This window comes from Neofelis nebulosa, chromosome 17 (assembly GCF_028018385.1).
Source record: "Neofelis nebulosa isolate mNeoNeb1 chromosome 17, mNeoNeb1.pri, whole genome shotgun sequence".
In the NCBI taxonomy this organism is placed as follows: Eukaryota; Metazoa; Chordata; class Mammalia; order Carnivora; family Felidae; genus Neofelis; species Neofelis nebulosa.
In genome coordinates this window covers 48211273-48226479 of record NC_080798.1, presented here as the reverse complement: position 1 = coordinate 48226479, position 15207 = coordinate 48211273, and the positions used below count along the sequence as shown (strand labels likewise).

General features: G+C 41.5%; 1 protein-coding gene across 10 annotated transcripts in view; it reads right to left on the bottom strand.

The window, feature by feature from the left end:
- The window catches only part of ZNF23 (zinc finger protein 23), a 54092-nt gene that overhangs the window by 21507 nt on the left and 17378 nt on the right, over positions 1-15207 (bottom strand). For all 10 annotated transcript variants that reach the window (XM_058708883.1, XM_058708876.1, XM_058708874.1 and 7 more), the window contains one exon: positions 12519-12632. The gene's annotated coding sequence lies outside the window, so the exon portion shown is untranslated. The remainder of the gene's footprint in view (positions 1-12518; positions 12633-15207) is intronic.

Below are 15207 nucleotides of genomic sequence, written 5' to 3'. Positions count from 1 at the left end.
TCAAAATTCCAGCAGACTTTTTGAAGATATAAACAAGATTATTTTAAAATCCATATGGAAAGGCAAAGGATCTAGAATGAATAAGACAGCTTGAAAAAAGGAGAGTAACATGGGAGGAATTGGTCTATCCAATTTTAAGTCTTATATAGCTATAACAATCAAGACTGTGTTATTGGCAGAGGAATATACAATAGATAGATCAATGGAAAAGAATGAAGAACCCAGAAATAGACCCATACAACTATGCTGAACTTACTATTTTTTGCAAAAGTGTATAAGCAATTCAATAGAGGAAAGATGGCTTTTTCAAAAAGCAGTGGTAGAGCAACTGGGCATCCAGAGGGAAAAAATGAATCCCAACCTGAGTATCACAACTTATAAGCCCAAAATGGATCACAGACATTAATGTGAAAATGTAAATGTAAAATGTTTATAAACAAATGAAAGAAAATCTTCAGGACCTGGGGCTAGGCAAAGAGTTCTTAGACCTAACACAAAATTTATTAGCTGTAAGAGGAAAAGTTCTAAATTAGACTTCATCAAAATTTAAAAAAAATTTTCTATGTAAAAGATCCTGTTAGGAGGATGAAAAGCTATTGAGTAGGAGAAAATACGTGCAAACCACATATCCAAGAAGTACTAGCACATACCTGATAATATATTTCCGGAATATATAAAGAACTCTCAAAACTTAACAGTATAAAACAAACAATCCAATTAGAAAATGGGCAAAATATGTGAAAAGACACTTCACTGAAGATACACAGATGACAAATAAACAAAAGATGTTCAACATCATTAGCCATGAGGGAAATGCAAATTAAACCACAATACAATAAACATCTATCAGAATGACTGAAATAAAACAACAGTGACACCACCAAATGCCGCCAAGGATGCAGAGCAACTGAATCACTCATATGTTACTGGTGGAAATGTAAAATAAAATGGTGCAGTCACCCTGGGAAACAGTTTTTCAGTTTCTTAATTATTTATTTAGAGAGGGACAGACACAGTGCGAGTGGGGGAGGGGCAGAGAGAGAGATGAGAGAGAGAGTCCCAAGCAGGCTCCGCGCTGTCAGCACCCAGCCTGACACAGGGCTCAAACCCACAAAGCCGTGAGATCATCACCTGAACCAAAACCAAAAATCAGACAGTTAACTGCCTGAGCCACCCAGGCACCCGCAGTTTGCCAGTTTCTTAGGAAACTATAAACATGCAGTTATCACATGACCCAGCAACTGTCCTTCTGGGCATTTATTCAAGACAACTGAAAACTTCGGGCACTTGGGTGTTTCAGTCGGTTAAGCGTCTGACTCTTGGTTTTGGCTCAGGTCATGATCTCACAGTTTCCTGGGTTTGAGCCCTGTGTCAGGCTCTGTGCTAGCAGTGCAGAGGCTGCTTGGGAGTCTCTCTCTCTGCCCCTTCTCTGCTCATGCTTTCTCTGTCTCTCTCAAAAAAAAAAAAAAAAAAAAAAAAAGACAACTGAAAACTTTCTTTCACACAAAAACTGTATACAAATGTCTATCTATAGCAGCTCTATTCATAATAGCCAAAAACTAGAAATGGCTCAGCTGTCCTTCAATAGGTGAGTAGTTCAAGAAACTGTGGAGTATCTATACTATGGAATATATTCAGCAATAAAAAGGAACAGATTATTGATACGTGTAGCAAAAATCTCAATGCATCTCCAGAGAATTACTCTGAGCAAAAAGGCCAATCTCAAAATGTTATATACTGTCTGGTAACATTTACATAACATTCTTAAAGTGATTTTTAAAAATGAAATAGAGAATAAGTTAGTGGCTTCCAGGAATAAGGGACAGGGTTGTAAGTGGCTCTAGAAAGGCAGCATGAGAGATCCCTGTGAATATGGAACTGTGTAGTATGTTGAGTTTTACCCATGTCGGTATCCTGATTGTTGTGTTACCTTTGGAGGAAACTGGGTAAAAGATACATGGGATCTCTCAGTATTATTTCTTACAACTGCATGTCAGTCTACAATCATCTCAAAATTAAAAGTTTAAATAATGAACAGATAATTCGTGAGCTGTGGGACAATTTCAAGCAACCTTAAAAGATTAAGAGAGGAGTAATGGAAGTACATTTTTATAAGGTTTTTATACTGTACATGAAGTGCTATAATATTAAAGGCAGAGTGTGCTAAGTTTAAGATATATAGTCTAAATCCTAGAAGAACCCTAAAACAAAAACTATTATAGCTAAACTTCCACAAAAGGAGATAAAATGAAATCATAAAAATTATATTGATCCAAAAAAAGGCAGGAAGGGGGTGGTGAGAAAGAACTATAGGACAAATAGAAAACAAATATGAAGATGACAGGCTTAAACCTAATATTAATTAATAAGTATATTAAATACAAGTGATTAAATATTTCAGTTAAAAAGCAAGAGATCACACATGATGATGGTGGTGGTGATGATGATAAAAAAGCAAGACTACATCTATAGCCAAACCAGGTACTTCTGGTTCCTTAAGGTAGTTTTCCTTGAATTATCTCGTTTGGCTGTATTACAAACCACAGTGGATAATAGCAAACTGCTAAAACCCCAATGTCCTTTATATATTCAGGTTATTTGAAAATGCAATATAGATGGTGGGCAGGAAATGAAAAAGAAACAAATACGTTTGTTATGTGTTATCAAGTGCACTAACTTAACACTGCCTAGTCAGTAAGTTCAAAACACCAGCCAGCTTTTGAGGCACTGTGACTTAGTAGGAATCACATTGAGGAGTTCTGGCTCCTTCCCTGACTAGCAATGAAACACTGGGCAATCACTTCATTTTTCTGAAACTCCATTCATCTGAAAAATGGGGTAATAGCACATAGTTGTTGTAAATACTATATGCTGTTTCACTTAAAGTACATACAATACAGGCATTGCTCAATTAATGTTAACTTCTTTCCTCTTCCACCTTATTTGTGGATCTCAGTAATAGCCAACCAGGGGTGCCTGGGTGGCTCAGTTGGTTGAGCGTCAGTCTTCATCTCGGCTCAAGTCACGATCTCATGGTTTGTGAGATTAAGACCCATATCGGGATCTATGCTGACAGTGTGGAGCCTGCTTGGGATTCTCTTTCTCCCTCTCTCTGCCCCTCTCCTAATTGTGCTCTGTCTCAAAATAAATAAAGTTTAAAAAAATGAGTAATAGCCAAACAAAGATACCAGGTCCCACTTTCTGGACCTGCAAATGTTACTTTAAATGGCAGTTTTTGCCATCAAAAAGAATGAAATCTTGCCATTTGCAACAACATGGATGGAGCTAGAGTGTATTATAAACAAAATAAGTCAGTAAGACACAAATACCATATGATTTCACTCATGTGGAATTTAAGAAACAAAACAGATGAACACAGGGGAAGGAGAAAAAAAAGAGAGAGAGAGAGAGGGAAGCAAACCGTAAGAGACTCTTAACTATACAGAACAAACTGAGGGTTGCTGGAGGAAAGGTGGGGAGGGGAGGGGCTGAACTGGTGATGGGTATTAAGGGCACTTGTAGTGATAAGCACTGGGTGTTTAAGTGATGAATCACTGAATTCTGCTGAAGCCAACATTACATTATATGTTATGTACTAGAATTTAAAATGAAAACTTAAAAATAAATATTTGAGGGGTGCCTGGGTAGCTCAGTTGGTTAAGAGTCCAACGTCAACACAGGTCATGATCTCGTGGTCTGTGAGTTCGAGCCTGGCATCAGGCTATCTCCTGACAGCTCAGAGCCTGGTTTGAATTCTGTGTCTCCCCAACTCTCTGCCCCTCCCCTGCTCATGCTCTGTCTCCCTCTCTCTGTCTCAAAAATAAATAAACATTATGGGGCAGCTGGGTGGCTCATTCAGCTAAGCATCCGACTTTGCCTCAGGTCATGATCTCACGGGTTCGTTGGTTCAAGCCCTGCATCGGGCTCTGTGCTGACAGCTCAGAGCCTGAAGCCTGCTTCAGATTCTATGTCTCCCTTTCTCTCTGCTCCTCCCCCACTCACACTCTTGTGTCTCTCTCTCTCAAAAATAAACATTAAATTAAAAACAATAAACATTAGGGGCGCCTGGGTGGCTCAGTCGGTTAAGCAGCCGACTTCAGCTCAGGTCATGATCTCGCGGTCTGTGAGTTCGAGCCCCACGTCGGGCTCTGTGCTGACAGCTCAGAGCCTGGAGCCTGTTTCAGATTCTGTCTCCCTCTCTCTGACCTCCCCCGTTCATGCTCTGTCTCTCTCTGTCTCAAAAATAAATAAATGTTAAAAAAAAAATTTTTTTTTAAATAAAAACAATAAACATTAAAAAGTATTTTAATAAAAAACCATTAGAAACAAAAATACACTTTAAAAATATAAAATACAGGGGTGCCTGGGTGGCTCAGTCAGTTAAGCATCAGACTTCGGCTCAGGTCATAATCTCACAGTTCGTGAGTTCGAGCCCCATGTCAGGCTCTGTGCTGACAGCTCAGAGCCTGGAGCCTGCTTCAGATTCTGTGTCTCCCTCTCTCTCTGCCCCTCCCCTGCTCATGCTCTATTTCTCTCTCTCTCTCAAAAGCAAATATTAAAAAAAAATACAAATTTGAGAGTTACATTTTTTTTAAAAGGCAGTTTTTACTGGTGTCATTTGATTACCTAGGTGGGTCCTAAATGCCACAAGAGAAGCCAATGGAGATTAGACACACAGAGGTAAGACAGAAGCAGAGATTGGAGTGATGTGGCTACAAGCTAAGGAATGCTGGCAGCCACCAAAAGCTGGAAGAGACAAGGCACAGACTCGTCCCAGAGTCTCCCCAGGGAGTACAGCCTTTCCAACACCCTGACTCCAACCCAAGAAAACAGATTTCAGACTTCTGGCCTCCAAAACTCAGTTTCTTTTGTTTTATGCCACTAAATTTGTGGTATTTTGTCACAGCAATAGGAAACTAATACACTAACCATAACCAATTCAAAGGCGGTTACTCAGTTGGAGAAGGCTTTCTGATAATGGCACTGGGGTCAGGGACCATGAATGCAAACTACTTGATAATTAAGTACACAAAGATGAAAATGACTAATCACTAAGGCTTTCACCACATCTCAAACCTGAAAACACCTCAGAGGAGCCAGCTGATTCAGGTACATGACAGAAAATACCCATTTTCCAATGGCGTTTCAGAGGGTTGAGGGACCTAAGAGCCAGGTCCTCTGCCTCCTGGGTATGCCATATTGAGACTATCTGTACTACACGTCTTACTGTTCTAGCTCAATCTATGCTTTCCCTCACTGTGTGAAGTCAGGCACAGGCCTCCTGATCTTGTTCCTGATACTCTCTTCCATCTCTAAGGAGTCCATCACTCTCCTCAAATAACCCCTCTTCTGGTACTGACCTTAACTCGGATCTCTATAGGGGAATACTGGGATGGCTAGGACACAGGTGCACTCTGAAACCAGACTGACTGCCCGTGTCTGAAGCCCTACTCTGCTACCTCTGTGTCCTTGGGTGGCCTAATCATGCAACATGGAACATGTTCCATGCAACTGCAACATGGAACTAATTACAACACCCACTTGAGAGAATCGTTTAAGTGTGTGCAGTGACTAGGAAAGTGCCTGGCATAGGATGAGTGCCAAGGGTATTACTGCTGTGATATCATTTACTTAAGGGCAGCTGTGGCTCACATGGCAGCATGTGAAACCAAGTCCCAAAGCCTGTTTACTTTCACCAGTTTTATTCTGAGTGACTTTTAAATTATCTGCTCTCAAAATGATCCCCCTAGAAATAACTGAAATGCCTAGCAACAGTAGGCAATAATCGTGGTATATTCAAGTAACAGAAAACCATGCAGCATTGAGAATGGATCTATACTGGTGACTCCATTCATGTAAAAAATTGTGATGGTAGAAATCAGAAAAGAGGTTACTATGAGAGAGAAGTAATGACTAGAATGGGGTGCAAGGAGACATCAGGTCCTGGTATGTACTTTCCTGATTATAAGGCTATGTTCTTTATAACATTTTAAGTTGTACAACTATGATTTGTGCATTTTCCTGTATGTATATTATACCTGAATTTTTAAGTTAAGCGATCCCCCAGCCTATTACCCATTGGTCAGTGCAAGGACATGATACAACTGCTCGTTAAACTGCTGGCAAATAAGGAAGAGATGGTGAAGCCACCAGGTGCTGGATTTCAGGGAACAGGTAGTCTGGAATATGGCAGGGTGACTGCCACGATGGTTGGCAGCAAAAGGGCACTAGACAAAAGAGGGTGCAGACTACATTCATCATCTAAAGGGCCAGCTCTTTGTTTTCTTACTGAGACACCTCAGCACCCCTTCATATGAGAACCAGAGCTTTTCCTTGGCACACTAACCAGATCAAGGTGGGCATGCTCTTCTAGACAAATTGGTAAATGCCACACTATTAAAGATACAATAGCCTGGCATTTACCAGTTTAATCCCTAGAATAGCGTCCATTCCAAATAAAAACTGAGCAAACAAAATGAAAGCTTTAAGAGTGGAAGCTTTTGGCTTTATAGTTAAGATTTATCTTGAGAATGGATTCATTGATGCAGACATAATTTTGTAGTAACACTGAAACTTGTCACAGAGCTTAAATAACTAAAAAAAACTTTAAGTTTTTATTTATTTTGAGAAGCAAAGCAGGGGAGGGACAGAGAGGGAGAGAGAATTCCAAGCAGGCTCCATGCTGTCAGCACAGAACCTGACCTGGGACTTGATCTCACGAACTGTGAGATCATGACCTGAGCTGAAATCAAGAGTCAGACACACAACCAACTGAGCCACTCAGGTGCCCCTCAAATAGCTAGAACTTCTATATACTGGTGTCCTGATATAGCCTGTGCTCTTGAATTACAACGGGTTTTCCATTCTTGTTACAATCACAGGAAGTGCTGAAACACAAAACACTTCTCCTTAAGATTTGTTATCCCTGAAGATTTTTGTTATGCTGGTAAGGCTCTGTTGCAAGGAAAGAAAACCTACCCTAAACTTGCTTCAACAACAACAAAGAAACACAACAGAACAAAAACAAAGCTAAATGTATTGGTTACTGGAATCAAAAAACCCAGATGTATTTCTGGCTTCAGATATGATTTAACACAGTTGTTCAAACAGAAGATTCCAGGGTGATTGCTCTTCAACTCTGATTCCTCTTTGACTCTGTTCACTTTATTCTGTCTCCACAAGAATCTAAGACTTCCTCTCCGCTGTAAGACTAAGGAAAAAAAGAAGAGCATTTCTTCCTATTAATTCTTACCAAGTCCTGGGGCTCTAATTGGACCATTGTGGGTGAACTACTGACATCTGAACCAATAACTATAGCTTAGGGGAAGGAATCTGTGGCCAGGCCTGTGTCACACATCCCACTAGAGTGGAAGATGAAATCCAAAAGGAAATTTAGTGTACTATTACCAGTAAAAGGGGGTGAAAAATTCTGGGAGGCCAAAATGACAAATGTCCAGGACAGGTTTCTCTCCGGGGTAGACATGTTCATGATGACCTAGCTTGGAAGAAGTCCTAAAGGTTTTTTCATACTTGACACACTCATAGGGTTTCTGGCCAGTATGGATTCTTTGATGCTGAAGAAGATTTCTTTTGCTAGTGAAGACTTTTCCACACTCAGCACATAAAGAGGAAGACTCCTGAATATGGATCCTTAGATGCCTTTTTAATTGTTCCTGAGCACTAAAGCCTTTTCCACAATCTACACAGTCAAAGCGTTTCTCTACACTGTGGACTCTCTGGTGCCGAGTTAGTTTCGTATGAAAATTGAAGGCCTGCCCACATATTTTACAAGAATAAGGCTTTTCCCCTGTGTGAATACGTTGATGTTGGCTAAGATGAGAAGTCCTTCCAAAGCTTTTGCCACATTCATTACATTCATAGGGTTTCTCTCCAGTGTGGATTTTTTGATGTCGAAGCAGTGGTGAATTACCAACAAAAGCTTTTCCACACTCATTACACTCATAAGGTTTCTCCCCAGTGTGGATTCTCTGATGTATAACAAACTCAGAACTACTGGTAAAACTATTTCCACACTCTCCACAGAGATAGGGTCTGTCTCCACTGTGGATTCTCTGATGCCTGATCAGATTTGCATTATCATTAAAGGCTCTTCCACATTCTTCACACTGATAAGGTTTCTCTCCAGTGTGGATTCTCTGGTGCCGGATTAATGAAGAATTGCCATTAAAGGCTTTTCCACACTCATTACACTCAAAGGGTTTCTCCCCGGTGTGAATTCTCTGGTGTCTAACAAAGTAAGAAAAATAACTGAAGCATTTCCCACACTCCTCACATATGAAGGGTTTCCTTGCACAGTGGATTCTTGGAGCCTTTCCTTTAATATTTTTTACTGTGGAGATTTCCTGGTGTTTCTCCAGTTCACTGGTTTCTAGCAAGTTGCTTCCCTGAAGAACACTCTTCTGCAAACCATGTAACAACATGACATCTCTTTCTTCAGAAATTCCCTGTGTTGATGTGGACTCACTGTTAATGTTGGTCTCAGTATCTAACATAACAGAAAACACAAATGCCACCTGAGAATTATGCTAGAAACAAACTAACATCAAAAATTATAGGGCCTTTAAAACAAACAAACAAATAAACAAAAAATAAATTATAGGGCCTTTAGAGATTACAATTCCAACCCCCACATCAGACTGTTAGCAAGAACAGGCTACTAAAATGAAAGTGCCAAGTATCACACAGAGAACAGTTGAGGAGAAACAGGGTATTGGTATACACAGCACACATTAGATTGCTTCCTAAGCTTTTCCAGACTCCATATTTTTTTAATGACTTCTCTCTAGTGTGTTTAATCTTCTGACCTTATCATAGTAATAGGCCTACAAAATATCAAAGGCAAAGGGCCCAAGAACAAGTGGTGACCCTGGGGCTGGCAAGTACAAGAAAACAGAATCAGGATACAAAGGTGATGCATGAACTGTTTTTTTTAAAAATTCATACCCTGCAAATGTCCCAAAAGACTGGAGACACTGAGCATTAAAGGCACTAGGCTGTGGCAAGACAAAGAAAAAAATCACACTCTTAACTGCAGGACATCACCCCTAGAAGTTATTAACTGCAGGTCCATAGATGTCAATGAATACCCCAAAACTGCTGACAATTCCTGTCTTGTCATCAGACTCTCACAAAAGTCTGAATCTCAAAAATGCAGAGATTTTATATGGAAAGTGAAGAATTCAGTTTACTTAGATACATCAAGACTGCAGAGCAGTCCTTCTCATATTAGCAAAAGGAAGAGAAACAGCCACCTATAAAATGGCATTTGTGTTCCAAAAGACTGGATGCCATTTTACCTAAGTTAAAGTCAATCTACTTTATACAAAATGTTAGACTAATTTTAACATTAATCTGGGTTATCTGGGACTCATCTGCTCATTAATCAAATTCATCCTTTGAGTGTGAGTTAAACGAGGAAAACAGTGGGAGAGGAGATGTCAGAGACTGAAGCAAATGGGAAAACCAGTAGTCTGGAAAAGGGTGATCATGACAATGGAGATCTGGTGGTCTGCTCTCATACCCTGCCTCCTTCTTGCTATAAAACCAGGAATGAGCAATCAATGACCAAAACACTCTATTTTCCTGCTACCTCATACTCTGAAATTCATCTGGATCAAGTTCCCCATAGCAGTTCTTCGAAGCAACCACATTCCTAGGTCTCTAGCCATTACCCCCACCTTCCTGCTGAAAGAACACAACTGCCCAGATGCAGTGGCCTCAATGTCTTTCCCTTCCATTTCCACACCCACTAGTCCCAAGCCATCCACTGCCCTCTCAAGTCACACTTCCCAGTCACCCCAATGCCATGTCTTCCCCTTCCCCTGCTACACTACTCTACCAGCTATATCATCCCTCCTTTTCATCACCAACCTCCTTCTGCAGATCCTCAAATCCACTTGACCTGAACAATCTTCCCTTCACATCCAGCTTTTCTTATAGTAGTGTTTAATCAAACTGCCTACTCATTAGTTGAGAAATTGACATCGTGTCAATTTTTTAAATGAAATTCACTTTTTAAATGAAAACAATTTTTTAAATGAAATACACTAGCCTAACATAGAACAGTATTCACGTACATTGCAATGCCAAGGTAAATGTTGTTTCTTGATACTCCAGTCTCAGAGTACATAGTGAGGGTTTTGATGTAAAATGTAATACCCCATGAGGCTCATAATAAAAAAAAAGTTTGACAAACATTTGATATACTTCTATTCCATTTCTAAACTTACCAAAATAAACTTACCTAAAGTGCTGCCTCAATTTTGTCATCTCCTTCTCCCTCCCTCTGTGCAAAATACCTATCCTGAAACTCCTACCTCTGGCTTCAGTTCCATGTTCCCTCATAGGGACCCTCCTCTGCCTATTTTCTCTTCCCTCTCTCTCAACAAAATTAAATAACCCTTAACATTTAAGATTCAGCCCTTTGTTCTCTCTGGGTGTCATTTCAATTAAAACTCCGGTAGAGTACACTTGCATCTACATCTGTAGACCTGACCTTTATCTCAGACGCTACACTTGCCTTCTCCATGGCCTGCTCTGGCCATCCACTTATACATATTCTAAAGGAACCTCAGACTCTACGCTCACATCTGAATTCACACGAATTAAAAAGCTCCTTTTATGTCATGACTTCCCAGTGTTATCTGAGTCAACTCTCCTCTTTGATGACCAAGTTTTGATAAAATCTGGTCGACTGTAGCTCCACACATACTCTTTCCTCTTTCATTTTTTTTTTTTTTTTAACTTTTTAAGTAGGTTTCATGCCCAGCATGGCACCCAACACAGGGCTCAAACTCATGACCCTGAAATCAAGACCTGAACTGAGATCAAGAACTGGGACGCTTAACCCACTGAGCCATGCAGGCACCCTTCCTTTTCCATTTTTGCAGTGCCACTATCCCCTATCCAATTCACTCACTCAAAAGTTAACTCTTGACATATAGTAATAGTTTAATAAGATTTTATTCCTTCAATTTCTTTCAGACCAATTCAAAGCACATACTATGTTAATACTTTGCAAATGCAACCAAATATGGGCCTGTGTCACTAGAGGCAAAGTCACTGTGACAGGGTCACTGCTCCTGCTGCATGATTGGTTTTACCTGCTCTGTCATTTCCTATTCCCATGCCCTAAGTTGTTTAGGATAGAGCCCTCAGATCCACCACAAACTCTGCAATCTAGATTTTTCACACAAAGTTCGATGGGTAAGACACCCCACCATACTCATCTCCATCGCTGGCTGAGTAAAGGGGGTGAGGGTATACTGTAAACTGCCAGCCCCAAATTCTAGGAAGTCTCGCTTAGGTTTGAGGTCTAAACCTCAGGCTCTTCCACTGCTTACTAGGATAGACAAATATTCCAGAAATACCCATTTTAAAATATGCTCCCCACTGGGGCACCCGGGTGGCCCAGTCGGTTAAGCATCCGACTACGGCTCTGGTCATGGTCTCACAGTTTGTGCATACAAGCGCCGCGTCAGGCTCTATGCTGACAGCTCAGAGCCTGAAGCCTGCTTCAGATTCTGTGTCTCCCTCTCTCTCTGCCTCTCCCTGCTTGTACTCTGTCTCTCTCTCTCAAAAATAAACAAACATTAAAAATAAATAAATAAAATTAGATTAAATATGCTCCCCCGGTGATTGTCCTGCATGTTAAACTGCAAAATTCTTCACAATGATTTACTGGATCCTCTATTGATTTTCTCAAGCCAGATAATCCACCTTCTTTTTTTCCACATGGGATCCACTGTAAGAAGTCAAATTTGGCACATACAGCCTGCCACTGAAGAAGCTTATCCGAGCTTCTACATGGGAATTCCTCCAAGTTCTCCTTCTGCTGTGCTCCCACAGCCCACTACTACATACCAACACCAGTACTTAACACATTTTCCCCCCAGCTCTTTACATCTGTCTCCATAGCATAGCATGTATCATCCAGAACTTCTTAAAACAAAGTTTGGCACACGGCAAGTGCTGAAAACTGCCCTTGAACAAATCCATCCTGTCCAAAGAAGGAGGACTACTAAAACAGGAAATGCTGAAACTCAGAAAAGAGTAATGGATTCAAAAATTGCATGAAATGATTAAGAGGAATTTGTTATCTTGATAAGAGTTAAAATTAATGGGACAAGTTTCATATTATTACCTATTAGGAGAAATAATCCATTTTATTTAAATCCTTCCCAGCATGGTTCATTTTATTTTATTTATTTATTTTTTTTTTTTTAAATTTATTTATTTTTGGGACAGAGAGAGACAGAGCATGAACGGGGGAGGGGCAGAGAGAGAGGGAGACACAGAATCGGAAACAGGCTCCAGGCTCCGAGCCATCAGCCCAGAGCCTGACGCGGGGCTCGAACTCACAGACCGCGAGATCGTGACCTGGCTGAAGTCGGACGCTTAACCGACTGCGCCACCCAGGCGCCCCTAGCATGGTTCATTTTAAAATACACTGCTCTCTCAAGCTCTATAGGTGCCTGTTCTCAACCTGCCTCGCTTACCTTCACAGATGTCTTTGGTCCTCTCTGCAGATAGGTTATCCTGTGCCTCCAGGCCCCATGGCAAATTCCCTGCCTCCAGAAGCGAGATCAGGGCAGGTCTGGGAACTTGATATCCTGAAAAGGGGAGAAAGTGGTACCTTTCAGACATATGTCTGCTGTGTCAATATAAGGAAAACCCTAAGAGCCTCGATAAGAGTAAGATCTGCAGAAGAGGGCTCAGGATTGGGGAAAGCCAAGATTCTGATAAAGAAGAAACTGAGCATTTATGACCCTTCCTACTCAAGAGTAGGTAAGTTACTGAGATCCTACAAGACATATATGTAAACACAGGGAAGGGGTCACACCCTTCCCTAGACGAACTACGAATTTAACTCTGGCAATGGAAACTATGTATTCCTTACTGCACAGAGCCCCTGGGAGGACGGGATGTACTCTTACCAGGGGACAGCAATTCCATACATTGGGACCAAACTGATCCAAGATCTCTCCCTATCCACCAACCTTTGAAGTGGGTCATTCAGTCTTAGCCCTGGAGCCACACACTGGAGGATACCAGAGACAACCATTCCCTCTCCACACTGCACACCCAGCCTATTAGGAGAAAACAAGGAAGGAAACAGGAAAGCATACACCTGAGTCCCATGAGGAAAGCAACCTTACCCAGGGATGTCAAGTTCCCATAATTCTCCAGCATCACACTTCTGTACAGGGCCTTCTGTCCAGGAGAAAGACCAGTCCATTCTGTCCCAGTGAAGTAGATAGCCACGTCCTCAAAGGTCACCAACTCCTACAACAAGAAGTTCCTGCTGCCCCAGAGCCAATTCTCTGACTCGGCCTGGGTACAGTATGAGGGAGGGGTCCTATTAGGGATGACTAATGAGAAAAAGTGAAAGAACTGGATGTTAGACCATTAAATGACTTTCTACAACCAAAAACCTAAAACTTCTCTAACAGAAGAGCTTCCATTAGGACATAAATTGTACCATTATAAAACACAGTAACATTTCAAAAACCTTAGAAAGCTTCCCATCAATTGAGCTTCCTAAAGCAGTTTCTTTGGTTTTGTAACTACTTTTAATCTTTTATTGTTATACCTACAAATGGACATTAGCTTCAATCGGTCTAGACACCCACTCACAGGTGGCATGTCAGGACCTGTTTTCCCCTTCACTGCCTCAGTGCCCAGCTAATCCATGTGTTCCCAGATGTGTTCATTCTGCCCCAAACCTCAAGCCTACATTAACAAGAATAATTTCATGGTTTGCTCTGATGAGCCATTCTCATCTAAGCCCCATCTGTGCTTGAAGAACTATCCTGCCTGTGCTCAAGAACGTCCAGCACAGGGGCGCCTGGGTGGCTCAGTTGGTTAAGCGTCCGACTTCAGCTCAGGTCACGATCTCACGGTCCGTGAGTTCGAGCCCCGCGTCGGGCTCTGGGCTGATGATGGCCCAGAGCCTGGAGCCTGCTTCCGATTCTGTGTCTCCCTCTCTCTCTGCCCTTCCCCCGTTCATGCTCTGTCTCTCTCTGTCTCAAAAAATAAAATAAACGTTAAAAAAAATTAAAAAAAAAATAAAATAAAAAATAAAAAAGAACGTCCAGCAGAGAAAGCTTAGTGCCGCCTGGAGCAGTCTATTCTGACAGACTTCCTGATGTGTCTTCCTGGGAGAATATACTTCTGGAATCAAATTGCTTCTGGGCAGCTCTTTTAGCTGCTTTTCTTTATACCTCCAAGACAATCTATAATAGCTTCTACCAACCAAGTCTCATGATTTTTCAACAGCCCCAGTTTCCCTTCTCTGATGGCCCTGAGGCTCTATCTTCCCAGAAAGTTCTAGCATCTGGTTTAGATCCTCTCTATACTCCTCAGACTTTGGTATCAAACTGGTTACCTAAACATGCAAAGAATATCCTCCCACCTTCTTATGCCTCAACTGATTCTGTGGATCCCCACCTTCCACTAGTCCCAGCACTGCCTCAGACTCCCTGGTGACCTAATATGTCTGACCCACCAACTACACCAAATTTATCTTCAAACCAAAACTGGCTCCTTTTCTAAATCATATAAACTAATTGGCACAGTGAGCAACAATTTTGTTTCCCTACCTCAGTTAATGGTACCAATCTCAGCCCAGACTCCACTGGAAACTTAAGATTTCACCCTAGACTAACTCGCCCCCAATCACTGCTCATTTCTGGCATGCAGTTGGTAATCAGATCCTGCCAGTTTCACCGCTGAAATATTTCTACAGTCCAACTCTTCTTCACCATCACACAATCAGTACACTAGTTCAATAGCTGGGGGACACTTAAACAGCTCCAATTCCAGGCTGTCCTGCACTGAATCCATCCTCTGCCAGCGCATAAAATCATCAATTTAAAATGGCTCAGGTCATGATCTCACAGTTCATGAGTTCGAGTCCTGAGTCAGGCTCTGTGCTGACAGCTCAGAGCCTGGAGCCTGCTCCAGATTCTGTGTTTCCCTCTCTCTCTGCCCCTCCCCAGCTTGCACTCTGTCTCTCTATCACTCTCTCTCACAAATAAACATTTAAAAAAAATTGTTTTAAATGACACCCTGGGGTGCCTGAGTGGCTCAGTCCGTTAAGCGTCCAACTCTTAATTTAGGATCAGGTCATGATCTCCCGGTTCGTGAGTCTGAGCCATGCACTGGGCTGTTTGGACAGTGCGGAGC